This window comes from Euleptes europaea, chromosome 15 (genome assembly GCF_029931775.1).
Source record: "Euleptes europaea isolate rEulEur1 chromosome 15, rEulEur1.hap1, whole genome shotgun sequence".
Taxonomy (NCBI): domain Eukaryota; kingdom Metazoa; phylum Chordata; class Lepidosauria; order Squamata; family Sphaerodactylidae; genus Euleptes; species Euleptes europaea.
Genome location: NC_079326.1, coordinates 39,723,486 through 39,736,005, shown reverse-complemented (window position 1 = coordinate 39,736,005; position 12,520 = coordinate 39,723,486). Strand labels below are relative to the sequence as shown.

Sequence of the window (12,520 nt, the reverse complement as noted above, 5' to 3'; positions counted from 1 at the left end):
CCTCGGGTGCCAACAAACGGTCAGCCAAACAGTGCTCTAAAAATAAAATGCCTGGGGACCTTTGAAAGAGGTGTTTGTTGCCAAACCTCACTGTGCAGACTGTGAGAGGGGTACAAAGTTCATATCACAAAACTCGTGGGGGTTTTCATCGCTGCTAAAATGAATGATGGCAGGGTTTCCCAAAAAAAAAAAAGGGAGCACACAGCCTAAATGTGAATATGAGTCCTCCCCACTGTATTCTGCATTGAAGAGGCAAAAGTTATGAGTTTAAAAAATCAGTTTTCAGGGGGAGGCCCTATTGTCTTTAAATCAAAAACTAGTATAAATTCTACAATGTTGTGCATTAAAAACAAAAAGGAGAAGAATTTGGGGGTGCTAATTTTGAAATAGACAATGATGCTAGGAAAAGTTGAAGGCAGTAGGAAAGAAGACCCATCATTAGGGTTGCCAGGTACCTCTTCGCCATCAGCAGGAGGTTTTGGGGGCAGAGCCTGAGGAGGGCAGGGTTTGGAGAGGGGAGGGACTTCAATGCCATAGAGTCCAATTGCCTGAATGGTCATTTTTTCCAGGTGAACTGATCTCTATCGGCTGGAGATCAGTTGTAATAGCAGGAGATCTCCAGCCACCACCTGGAGGTTGGCAACCCTACCAATCATGAGATGGATTGACTCAACAAAGGCAACCACCGCCTTCAGTTTGCAGGACCTAATAATAGGATGTTTTGGATGTTATTAATTCATAGGGTCCCCATGAGGGGGGGCACGCCATGACGGCACCCAACACACACACACAGTTTTGAAATTCATTACTTCTTGTTTCTGATGCATTATTCGCACTAGCAGATAGATGTGGTTATTGGTGGTTTATTTAATTGCCTACGGTTCTGCTAGAACCTTTGGGGTTTGACTGAATTCAGGGGAAACTGCACTTGGCAAGAGCCCTTAAAAAATGGCACATCCTAAGACAAATACTGCACACTAATTTTATGGGCATATTTGTGGAATTGCCTGTGCTGGTGTAATGGGGTGGAACCCTTGATAGACATGCCCATTCCCAGTGGAGATTCTATGCAGAGTCAGGCACACACTAATTTCAATGCAAGCCTCTTTGAATGACTTTGCATTGGGATTGCCAACCTTTCAGTAAGCCACTGTACATACGGCTATAACAGCAAGATGTTCAGCCATGAGCAGATAATAATAAAAATGTGCAGAATATTTTAATTTGTATTCCTTTATTCTTCATTTTGTTCTTGAAAAAATGTTTTCTTGATGCATGCATGTTCATTTTCTTTATGTATGCAATGACATGTGATCATTTGCTTTATTTGGTACTACCATTCATTTCAAGGGCAAATACATTCCTGGCTACAAATTCCTGCAGTGCTAATCTATTGCAGAAAACAATAAAAAGAGCCCTGTGGCACCTCAAAGACTAACAGATGCATTATGACAAGGTTTCATGGGCTCTTGCATCAGATGCATGAAGTGGATTCCCAATCGGCAAAAGGATATATGTACAGTAGAAGAAGAAAAGCCTGATAAGCAGATAAAAAGGCAATGAAAAAGGAAAGATGTAGAGTCTGCAACACTGCTATGCAAAACTCAAAAATATATAAAAATGACTCCCCCTCACAACAACTGTAAGCACAACAACTGTAAGGCGGAGATGTTTCACTAGGCCTTCGGTTGAGGGCCTCAACAGTGTGTTATCATAGCTGGCCTCCCTTCCACCCCTGTTCTTTTGCTCCAACTACTGAATTTGGGGGGGTCCCAGTTGCTGCCCCCTGGCTCATTATGGGCCAGTGCATAAATAATAGGCGCAAATAGGTTGCTGATCATTTTAATTTTATGTTAAAATTGTATTCAGTTTTATTGGATTTTATATGTTATGTATTGTATTTCTGATGGATGTGAGCCGCTCTGAGCCCTGCCTTGATTGGGATAGCGAGCAGGGTAACAAATATATATATATATATATACACACACACACATGTTGGATGTAAATTCACTCTGTTCCCTGGCCAGATTTTATTACCATGAGACAGAGATGACACCAGGTTTTAGAAACAAAGGAAATAAAAGCTTTTTATTTTGCCAGGCAAAAGAGGGAGACATTTCAGGCCTTTTTGGCTTCAAAAGTGAAAGTCTCTCCTAACAGACTCCACCTATTTCTCATATTTATACTTTTCCAGAGTTCTTTGTTTCAAGAGGATTTGAATATCTCCTCCTCTCAAATCCACCCTAACTCTGATCTCATATTTGTGGTCACATGCATATGATCTCATCTGTTATTCGGTGATATCCTGTTCCAGATACGAAAAATCACCTGCTTTGTTCAGTTTAAGTTAGACGGGACTATTTTCTACTGACTTATATAAATAACCACAGCTTACAAATATAATAGAAAAATAACATTTTTCTAATATGCTAGAATTAAATTAATTAAAATCTTACACATCCCACACACACACACACACATTGGTGATAACAAGCTAACCTAACTATATTAAGCAATCTAACATTTCTGTCTGCTATTTTATTTTGTTTTCTACCTAATGGAGAGGAAAATTTCAGGGATTGTAGCATTCCCCAGAAGGCCCACAAATTGGGACAACAGGAGCCAAGGTTCCCACTGGAGCCACTGAAGCCACTTCCCCATAACAGGTGTTCCATTTGGTCTTGGAAATGATTTCAAAGTGTTTAATGTCTGTGCCTTCAATAAATGCTTATATGACGATGCCTTACTCCGTTTCAAAGATGACAATCCCCCAGGTGCAGACAAGCTGGAGACGCCATTCCTTTCTCCGCCCCTTCATTGACACCCATCGCATTGCCTTTCCTTTCTCAACGCTCCCTATCCTCTTGCTAGTTATTTCCTGTACTTTTTAGGATTTTTGTTGTTGTCGTTAAACGTAATCGGTCTACCAAAATAACGTTGCAATGTTGATCCAAAGAAACGTTAAAGCATTGGACTAACTCCCCCCTTTGTGCTGGGGCATGATTTATGTGCTGGTGTGTGGGGGGCAATGTGCAGAGCTGATTAAAAGGGACATTGATCACATGAAGGGGACTTTGGAAGAAGAAGAAGAAAAAGAGTTGGTTTTTATATGGCGACTTTCTCTACCACTTAAGGGAGAATCAAACCGGCTTACAATCACCATCCCTTCCACTCCCCACAACAGACACCCTGTAAGGTGGATGGGGCTGAGAGAGTGTGTCTTCTAACCCAAGGTCACCCAGCTGGCTTCTTGTGTAGGAGTGGGGGAACCAACCCGGTTCACCAGATTAGCCTCTGCCGCTCATGTGGAGGAGCGGGGAATCAAACCCAGTTCTCCAGATCAGAGCCCACCGCTCCAAACCTTAACCACTACATCACATTGGCTCTCACATTGGAGGAAGGAGACTGCAAGGTACATGTTGGAGCGGATCTCTCCAGTGGAGGAAGTGGAGGGGAAAAGCCAACGCTGGCCTCGGCTTGCAGGCACAAGGAGGCACCGAGCAGCCGCGGCTCCTCTCGCTCCCCCAGCTGCTGTCAAAAGTGACTCGCAGGTGTGCTCTCGCTGCCCGTTGTGGTTTCTCCTGGTGGCTAGAGCACATACCCGAAAACCAAAAGTGGGAGAGAGGGGGGGAGCATCCGGGACATCCCGAACGACATGACGCTCCCCTGGGAACACATGGCTTGTTTCTCTTTAAAATGTGGACAGGGCAAAACATTGGAAAGAGGCAGCATGCAGACAAAAAAATTGGATTTGCTGCCAAACCTAATGGATCGACAACGAGGATACTCCACAGTAAGTTATTGGAGCGGTAACGGCCTACAACTTGTGGCTGCAAGTTCCACAAATTATCCTTTATATGAAGAAATACTTGCATTTGTCCTGAATTTACTGCCCATCGACTTCATTGCGTGCTCCTGAATTCCAGTATTATAAGAGATGAGGGAGACAAGTTCTCACTATCCACTTTCTCCGCGCCATGCATTATTTTACAAGCTTCTCTCATGTCTTGCCTTAAAGTGTAATCCAGAGCAGAGTTATTGAAGCAATGTTATTGAAGTCAATGGGCTTAAAAGGGTATAATTCAACTTCAGACTGCACCAAGTCTTGTTTTTTCTAAAAAGCCCAACACCATTCCACCTTTTCTAAGGATGAAAGTTACATTTTATCATTTTAGTTCTGTTTTCTGGGTTTTCCAGTTGTATAATGGGGCAACCAGAACCATACACAGTATTTCAGTTGACACACAGAGTTATATAAAGGCATTATGATACTGGCTGTTTTACTTTTTAATCTTTTTACTAATAACTCCTAGTACAGAACGTGCATTAAAAAATGAGCTACATAATAATCCTGAATGCTTGGCCAATCCCGACTCATTTGTTGCTTTCTTTTCTAGGTCATAGGGTCACAAATTCATTGAAGTGTGCATGGGAGGGGGAAAAAACTCTACAAAAAAAATGATATTCCACAAGTAAGAAAAATTACTTCAACATTACCCCTTTTTGTTCCCAACAGGCTATTGTACCTTAAACAGAATATAAAGGCAATGTTACATTTTTATAAGAAAGGAAGCCTTAAAAAAAAAAAGGAACAAAGATTTCTTTTTTCAGAAAAAGAAAAATGCTGCTCAGGAACGTTCAGCCTCCTCAGCTACCTTTAAGATTTCTACTTCTCTGTTGTGAAAAACAGAAACGGGACATGATTCAGTATTTGAGATTCAAGCAGCAGCCATCCTTAATCTGATATTTTAATATCATGCCCCGTATAATATAAGAGGGAGGGGGCAGTGACGGAAAGCCATGGTCATTGTGATGATCAGATTCCCCCTGCTTCTCCCCAGGGTGGAATTTTACTTCATGAATGGTGAGAAATTTATTTGTATGTGGCCATAGGCCTTCACAAAACATCATCCACAAAGTAATACAATATTTTAAAAAGACATGTACAAGAAAATAAAATCTAGTAGGGTTAACATGGATACGAAGCACCAAAAACAACATCATTTGTGGGATTCTGCACTAGAGGTAACTATCTTAGCTCTTATTTTCCTTGCTGCCAGAGCAAACAATGATGTTCTATGAGAAATATACTCATTGGAGTCAGACAGCAAGAATATGATTTTCTCCTTTTCTGAGTGGAGGTTTGTACCCACTAGTAGCCCATCCAGAAACTTAGTCCTGGGCTGTGCATGGAGTGGGCAATGGAGTAAATAATCGGGTAAATCCTCCTGCACACGGGTATTGCAGATACACAAGCATTGATCCTTGGGGATTTGCTTGTACCGCCCAACTAAAACAGCTGTTGGCATGGTTTCAAAGCGTAGAGCAGAAAACGCTGCTCTAATTTTACCTCATGAAGAAAGATGGCCCCCAGGGGTGACACAAGGCCACCATTTTCATTCAGCTATAATGCAAACGAGCATCACGGTAAAACAAACTTATGCAACAGAGCACTTTGCAGACTGGGAACAAGATTGTCATTTTTTGTGTGAAAATTTTAGATGTGTTTTTTTTCCCTTCCCCTCCACTAGGGTTGCCAGGTTGCTGGAACTGGCAGGCAATCGCCCGCCCATCCAACAGCCCATGAGGGTTTGAGTGGTGAAGGGCCCCTTCGCGATGGCAGCGCTTCCGGGACGAAACCCAGCAGTGATGTAAGCACTTCATGCGTGACTACGTGACCACCTGCCCCCCCAAAAAAACCTCTTGCTGGTGGAGAGGGAGGACCTGGTGACCCTCCTCTGCATTGTTTATTGGATGCACTGGCTTTATTTCAGTCATTTCTAACAGTATGATCCAGATGAGGTGCATCGTTTATGGTATGTATTCTCCTGGACCTTATTCTCCTGGACCCACGCATTTTGCCCACAGTTTCCAGATTCTGGCTAAAACAGCATCTGGAAAACACGGGCAGAATGTGTGGGGAGAGCGAGGCGACCTCTGATGGGAGGAAAAGGCATGCATAATCAAAAGGAAGCACCGAAGCAATCGGCGAGGGTGACCATGGGTGAAACAGCCCTGCATAAAAGGCCACTGATAACTCATTTGGCCTGCTCAGTCTTTCCTTATACTTTCTACTTAACATTACAGCATAGTGAGGAGAGAGAAAATCTCCCCAAATGAAGAAAAAAGGTTATAGTTATGCCTACTACAGTGAAAGGGGAGAAAAATCTTACACATTCTAGCACTGCCCTCTCGTGGTCAGACCCTATATTGCAGACCAATATAGGTTTGGGAATGGTTAAATTCCCAAACTTAAAATATCTAGGCCTACGCTACCTGTACATGTTTTATATAATAAACAGAGTGTTATTTTGAAGCTGATGTAGGCTGTTCATAATTTAGTGGGCCAGGGGAGCATCATCTCATATGGTCTTCACAGCCAGACGGCCCAGCCATTATCAGGAAGAGAAATGTGGGAATTTATCACCTGGGGCCTCCACACTTATCCATTCACACTACAGCTGCTGAATCTGCAGCAACATCTCAGGAAAATTTGCAGATGACACCAGATTGGGTGGGATAGTGAACACTATACAATACTGATAAAATACTATCAGACTTGGACACATTGGGGGAAAGGGCAGATGTGAACAAGATGCAATTTAATAGAGATAAGAGTAAGGTTTTTCATCTGGGTAGTAAAAATATTATGCACATGTACCAGATGAAGGATATTCTTCTGCGTAATAGCGTGTGAACAGGAACTTGGGAGTTTTGGTGGACTGAGAATTGAGTATGAGTATCCAGTGTGATGTGGCAGCAAAGAAGGCAAACATGATATTAGGGTGTATCAACAAATGCATAGTGTCTAGGCCATGAGATGTGATAGCACCACTCTATACTCAGACCCCACTTGGAGTACTGTGTCCAGTACTGGGGGTCTTTTTATCGGAAGGACGCAGAAAATTTAGAGCGGATGCCGGAAAGAGTGACAAGGATGATTAAGGGAGACTAAGCCTTAGAAGAAAGGCTGAGGGAACTGGGAATGTTCAGCCTAGAGAACAGGAGGTGGGGGTATGATTATTCTTTCTAAGAATCTGAAGGTCTGTCATTTAGAGGAGGGTAGGGGCTGTTTCAGTTGGTCGTGAAGGATATGACTTGTAATAATGGGTTTAAATTACAGTTGGGGAGATATTGGCAGGTTATTAGAAAAAACTTTTTAACAACAAGGGTAGTTCAGTGGTGGAATCGGTTGCCCAGGGATGGTGTGGGTTCTCCCTCCTTGGAGGTCTTCAAGCAGAGGTTGAACAATTATTTTTCAGGGATGTTTTTGGTCATCCTGCATAGTGCCGGGGGGTGGATAGTCTTTAGGCATCCTCCATCTTTTAATTCTATGAAAAAGGGACAAGAATCAGAAGAGAATATGCTTTATGTTTTCTGGTTGTCCTCTACGCAAGCTTTGGAGATCTTCGTAAGTTATATTTTTCCTACACAGATATAGTCCGATCTGTGGCAAATACGGTTGCATGATCCTTTGTACATGGTATTGGATATTGTGTATGCTAATTCCTACATGGAGATAATCTGTGGGGGAGGGGGTTGCAACATTTAGAGACAGGAACTTCTCACTTTTGAACAGTGGTTTTGGTACTCCACAAACCCCTTTCCTCCAGGACATAGAAACAAAGAGCTGGAAGTGATCTCAAGGGTCATCTAGTCCAACCTCCTGCACAATGCAGGAAATTCACAACTACCTCCCCACCTCCAACTCCCCCAGTGACCCCTGCTCTATGCCCAGAGGAAGCATGATCCCTGGCCAATCGGGCCCGGGGGACAATTCCTTCTTGACCCAAAAGTGGTGACTGGCATTACCCTGGGCATGTAAGAAAGGCCATGAGAGCCGAGCACTGACTCAATCCTTCCTGCCCTTCCTCTCAAGATCTGCCTAAATTCACAAAATCAGCATTGCCATTAAGGCCCAATAAGGCATTTACTGCTAGGAGAAATGGTGTGGCTGAGGAACTTTATTTTATTGTCTGACAAAAAAACAACAACAGTTGGACCCATGTTGCCCCTACTAGAAACCTCTTACAAAGTATTTTATTTTTTTAGAGAAACTTACAGTGGTAAGTGGTATGAGACAGCCCATTCCTGAGATTTGGGACGAATCTCTTTAGGAGGAGGAATGACCCCCCTGCAAGCATAAGTGCGTGTAAGCACGCGATTACACGCACTTATGCTGGCGGGGAGGGCAGTTCCTCCGGTGCCCACGCGCTTTGGAGCTGCACCGCGCCCCACCACCAGTGCGGCCTCTCAGTGGCAGAGACCACGGCGTACAATGGCCGCGCAGGTGCAGGGGGGAGGAGCCGCCGGCTTCCTGTCCCCATTCGTGCCAGTACACCGGCGCCGGGAACAGCGTTGCTGCACCTGCTTTTTAGCAGGCGCAGCATCGCTGTTCTCTATGGGGCGAAAGGCCCCGTTTAAACAAAAAAAACGGCATACGCGAAACGGCTTAGGAGGAGGCGCGGCTGCACCTCTTTTCCGCCGTCCGTGTACGCCGTCAGCTCAGGAATGGGCTGTAAATAATTCCAGTCAGTTCTTCTGCAAACGTCTATGGATAGAAAGGCAGGCCACACTCACAGAACCCCCAAGTTTCATAGGTCCCCTTTTGAGTTGTTCTAGAGATGTAATTTTACCTGGTGGTTGCTTGTATCAGAAACTTTCACATCCAAAGATCCTGCCAGCACAGCATACCAATTTGTTCCAATATCACCTTGACGGAATACTGCATAACAAAAAGGAGGAAGCACTGATGTTAAAGCACATTTCACCCCAACTGCTGTGTGGCTGACCAGTTATTATGATTTACATCCAACTGGGGCATAACCACACCACAGACGTCAACTGGTTTAATAATTATTCCCCTTCCCCAAGGAAGTCTGGGTTCAGTAATTGTGTAAGAGTGGGGTAGCAGTAGGGCTAACGGGTAGCGTAAAGTGCCGTCAAGTTGCAGCTGACTTATGGCAACCCGGAAGGGTTTTTCAAGGCAAGGGACATCCAGAGGTGGTTTGCCACTGCCTGCCTCTGCATAGCAACCCTGGTAGTCCTTGGTGGTCTCCCATTCAAATACTGACCAGAGCCAACCAAGCTCAGCTTCCAAAATCTGACAAGATCATGCTAGCCTGGGCCATAGGACTAGCTAGCAGAATTTTTAGCACCAAACAACAATTCCCAGAATGATTTTGGGGGGATGCAATGATGGTTTAACTCAGTGGCTCCCAAAGTGGGCAGTACCTCCCCTTGGGGTGTGTGGAATTACCTAGGGGGGCACTAAGAGGCAAGGGGGCAGCAGGGGGCACTAGAGGTGAGCCCCTTCAACTGTGTTGTTGGATAGGCAGAGCTGGGGTTGAGTTTGTGGAACCAAGGGGGTGGTGGCCTGAAAAGTTTGGGAACCACTGGTTTAACTGATCCAGAATTGATAGTTTTTGTAGTGTAGATCTAGTGCTATTGCTTTCTGCATAGCTATGTTCCATCTCAATCTGAGAGACATTCAGAAAAACCCCTCTGGAATTAAGCCAAGATGCTTCAGTGCCAACCAGATTTGATAATAGGTAGATGTCACTGGGAGAAACAAAAAAAATTTCAGGAAGCACTGAACTCACTCTGAACAACATACTTGACTGGACTACTGTAATGCATTATACATCGGGCTGCCCATGAAGGCCATTTGTACGCTTGAGTTGTTCTACAATGTAGGAGCTAGCCTGGTGATGAGTGCTAGCCACCAGGAACATCAATATTGCAGGAGCTCTTCTGGTTACCAATACTATCAGGGCCAGTTTAAAGTACTGGGCTGGCTCTTACCTTTAAAACACTATGTGGTCTGGGATACTTGCAGAAGCACCCTTCACATCCCATCACTGAGGACCAGTAAGAAACCTTTGATGCATGTGCCTCCGCTTTCTTGGTTTTCAACAAACAAGGAATTTATTGCAGCTTAAAAGTTGCCTGGTTTTGACACTTTTAGAGAGAATGTTAAAACTTTTGGAGATGAAAAGCCTGCTTTGAAGAAAAGTCCTAACAACCTATCGACAAGTGCCAAAAATTTGGCAAATCTTAAACAGGAATAAATTCTATAAAAGCGATGGAGCTTAATTAGGTAGGTAGAATTATCACTTTAAGATTGATTTTTTCCTTGGATGCTTTAATATAAGTTTATTTGGGGGAGAGTTAGTATTTTCCAAGGCAAGGGACATTTAGAGGTGGTTTGCCATTGCCTGCCTTTGCGTAGCAACCCTGGTATACCTTGGTGGTCTCCCATCCAAATACTGACCAGGGATGACCTTGCTTAGCTTCTGAGATCTGATGAGATCAGGCTAGCCTGGGCCATCCAGGTCAGGATCTGCTAAAGGACCACGACAGCTTCTCTACATCTAACTGGGTTGGATTCAGCAAAAGGACTTTGCAAAGTCCACACAAGAATCCCAAATCTTACCAGCTTTCACCTCCCCACAGAAGCCACTTCCAGCAACCCTGAGAGTTTATTCCCATGGCTGCTGGGCACATGTGGAATAAATGACATGCAGATTAGAAGGATACATGGGGGAAAGGAGGTGAAATCGTTCCCTTCTTCCTCTTCCATCACTGGAGTTCCACTGATGAAAGAAGCAGCAAAGAGCAATTGCACCACCACCCTGTTTCCCTCCCTCCTGCAACCTCCCAACCTGTATGTCTACTACTTCACATGGGTCCCGCGACCACAGGAATAAACTTTTTCAGAAATGGTTGTTGGGTGGGAAGAGGAGCCAAGAATATCAGCAGCTGCCAGCACCTTCTGCCAATGGATCACAGGATCCAACCCACTGTAATGTATTCTATACATAAGGCTGAGAGTTTTCTTAATAATAAAAAGAGGGTCAGTGAAGCTCTTAGTGGAACTAAGTAGATGAGACTCACATGACAGATCATTTGGAAGCTAAACTAACCACAGGATTATTGCTCAGTGTGTGTATCTTCAAAAAAAGAACACTCAAGGCTACCAACTTTCAAAATCTGAAGACTCTGATTTGAAGCCTGGTTTACTCATATAGACTCTCACTCATCCGTGAAGAAGGACATCTTACATGTAATTCCCTTTTCCAGGTTCTCGTAATAGCCACAGAGACATATTTGCTGGAGTAGGTTTGGATGAAATTTCTCGAAAGCTTTCACTTCTTTTAGCCGGGTGAATATAATGTCTACATCTTCACTGGAACGCTCCAAAGGCCTGCAAGAGCAGAGGAGAGAGAGATCACCTGTTTAGCCAAAGAAGTATTGCCATATATATTGTTTTGAATGCTTGGTTCACCTTATCCCAAAGGCTATAGAAGAGTACATTTAAAATTAAACGTTTTTTTAAAAATCAAACATCATAGTAATAATCCCACCAAGCCATATTAAAACCTTAAACCTAATAACTGCACCCTGATAGCAACAGATACCAGCCTAATTTTTTTATTTATGTATTACATTTTTATATGTACACCAAATCTTACCTAGAAACATCTGTAACTAGAAATATTTTCTAGAGGGGCGGCAATTCTCCCAGTGCTGCCTGTCAAATTGCAGAACATCAAAGAAGTGGCCAGCATACCTTAAAGACTGCCTACTCGCATACGAACGTACTTGACCACTGCAGTCATCGTTGGAGGTCCTCTTTCGGGTGCCCCCATCATCTTAAGGTTAGGCTGGTGGCAACCCAAGAATGAGCCTACTCAGTTGAGGCACTGAAATGATAGAATTCCCACCGCAGGGAGATTAATTTGCCCCTCTCTATCACCATTTTCTACCAGGGGGTGAAGACTTTTCTGTTTTGTGTGGCTTTTCCTCAGTGACCCTCCTTTCCGTTCATGTGTATGTGTCTATGTGTTGGTGTCTTGCTGAACTGTTTTTGTTACTGCTTAAAAGAAGAAAAGTTGGTTTTTATACTCTGCTTTTCTCTACCTTTTAAGGAGCCTCAAAGCAGCTTACAATCACCTTCCCTTCCCCTCCCCACAACAGACATCTTGTGAGGTAGGTGGGGCTGAGAGAGTTCGGAGAGAATGGTGACTGGCCCAAGGTCACCCAGCAGGCTTCATGTGGAGGAGTGGGGAAACCAACCCGGTTCACCAGATTACAGTCCTCCGCTCCTAACCACTACACCACGCTGGCTCTCTACACCACGCTTATACACACAAACACACATAGATATGCAATTTAAAATATGTTTTAACTGTTTGCCGCCTTCAGGACCCTGAACTGGGTGTAAAATCAGCGTAAAACCCCATTGTGTGAAAATTTCAGGCACCTGCCTCCCAATTATGTTGGTATTTCATCCTAACAAAATAATGCTTATCCTCCAACTGCAGTGCATTTCTTCTTGTCAAAAGTAGAGTGCAATATGGATGAGGAAAAGTGGGTAGGCCCAGGTCTTTTATGCAGGGACGTTTCCCCGTGGTCACCCCCACCGACTGCTTCAGGGCTTCCTTTTGATTATGCATGGCTTTTCTGCCCATCAGAGGTCGCCTCGCTCTCTCCGCATGTTTTGCCCGCATTTTCCAGA

At 44.0% G+C, this 12,520-nt stretch overlaps 1 protein-coding gene across 2 annotated transcripts in view; it reads right to left on the bottom strand.

Annotated features, from left to right (window-relative positions):
- Window positions 1-11,202, bottom strand: part of RAPGEF4 (Rap guanine nucleotide exchange factor 4) — a 158,532-nt gene extending 147,330 nt beyond the window's left edge. For both annotated transcript variants that reach the window (XM_056861640.1, XM_056861641.1), the window contains exons 1-2: window positions 11,064-11,202; window positions 8,637-8,725 (exon numbers count right to left, since the gene is read on the bottom strand). The gene's annotated coding sequence lies outside the window, so the exon portion shown is untranslated. The remainder of the gene's footprint in view (window positions 1-8,636; window positions 8,726-11,063) is intronic.
- Window positions 11,203-12,520: the final 1,318 nt, after the last annotated feature.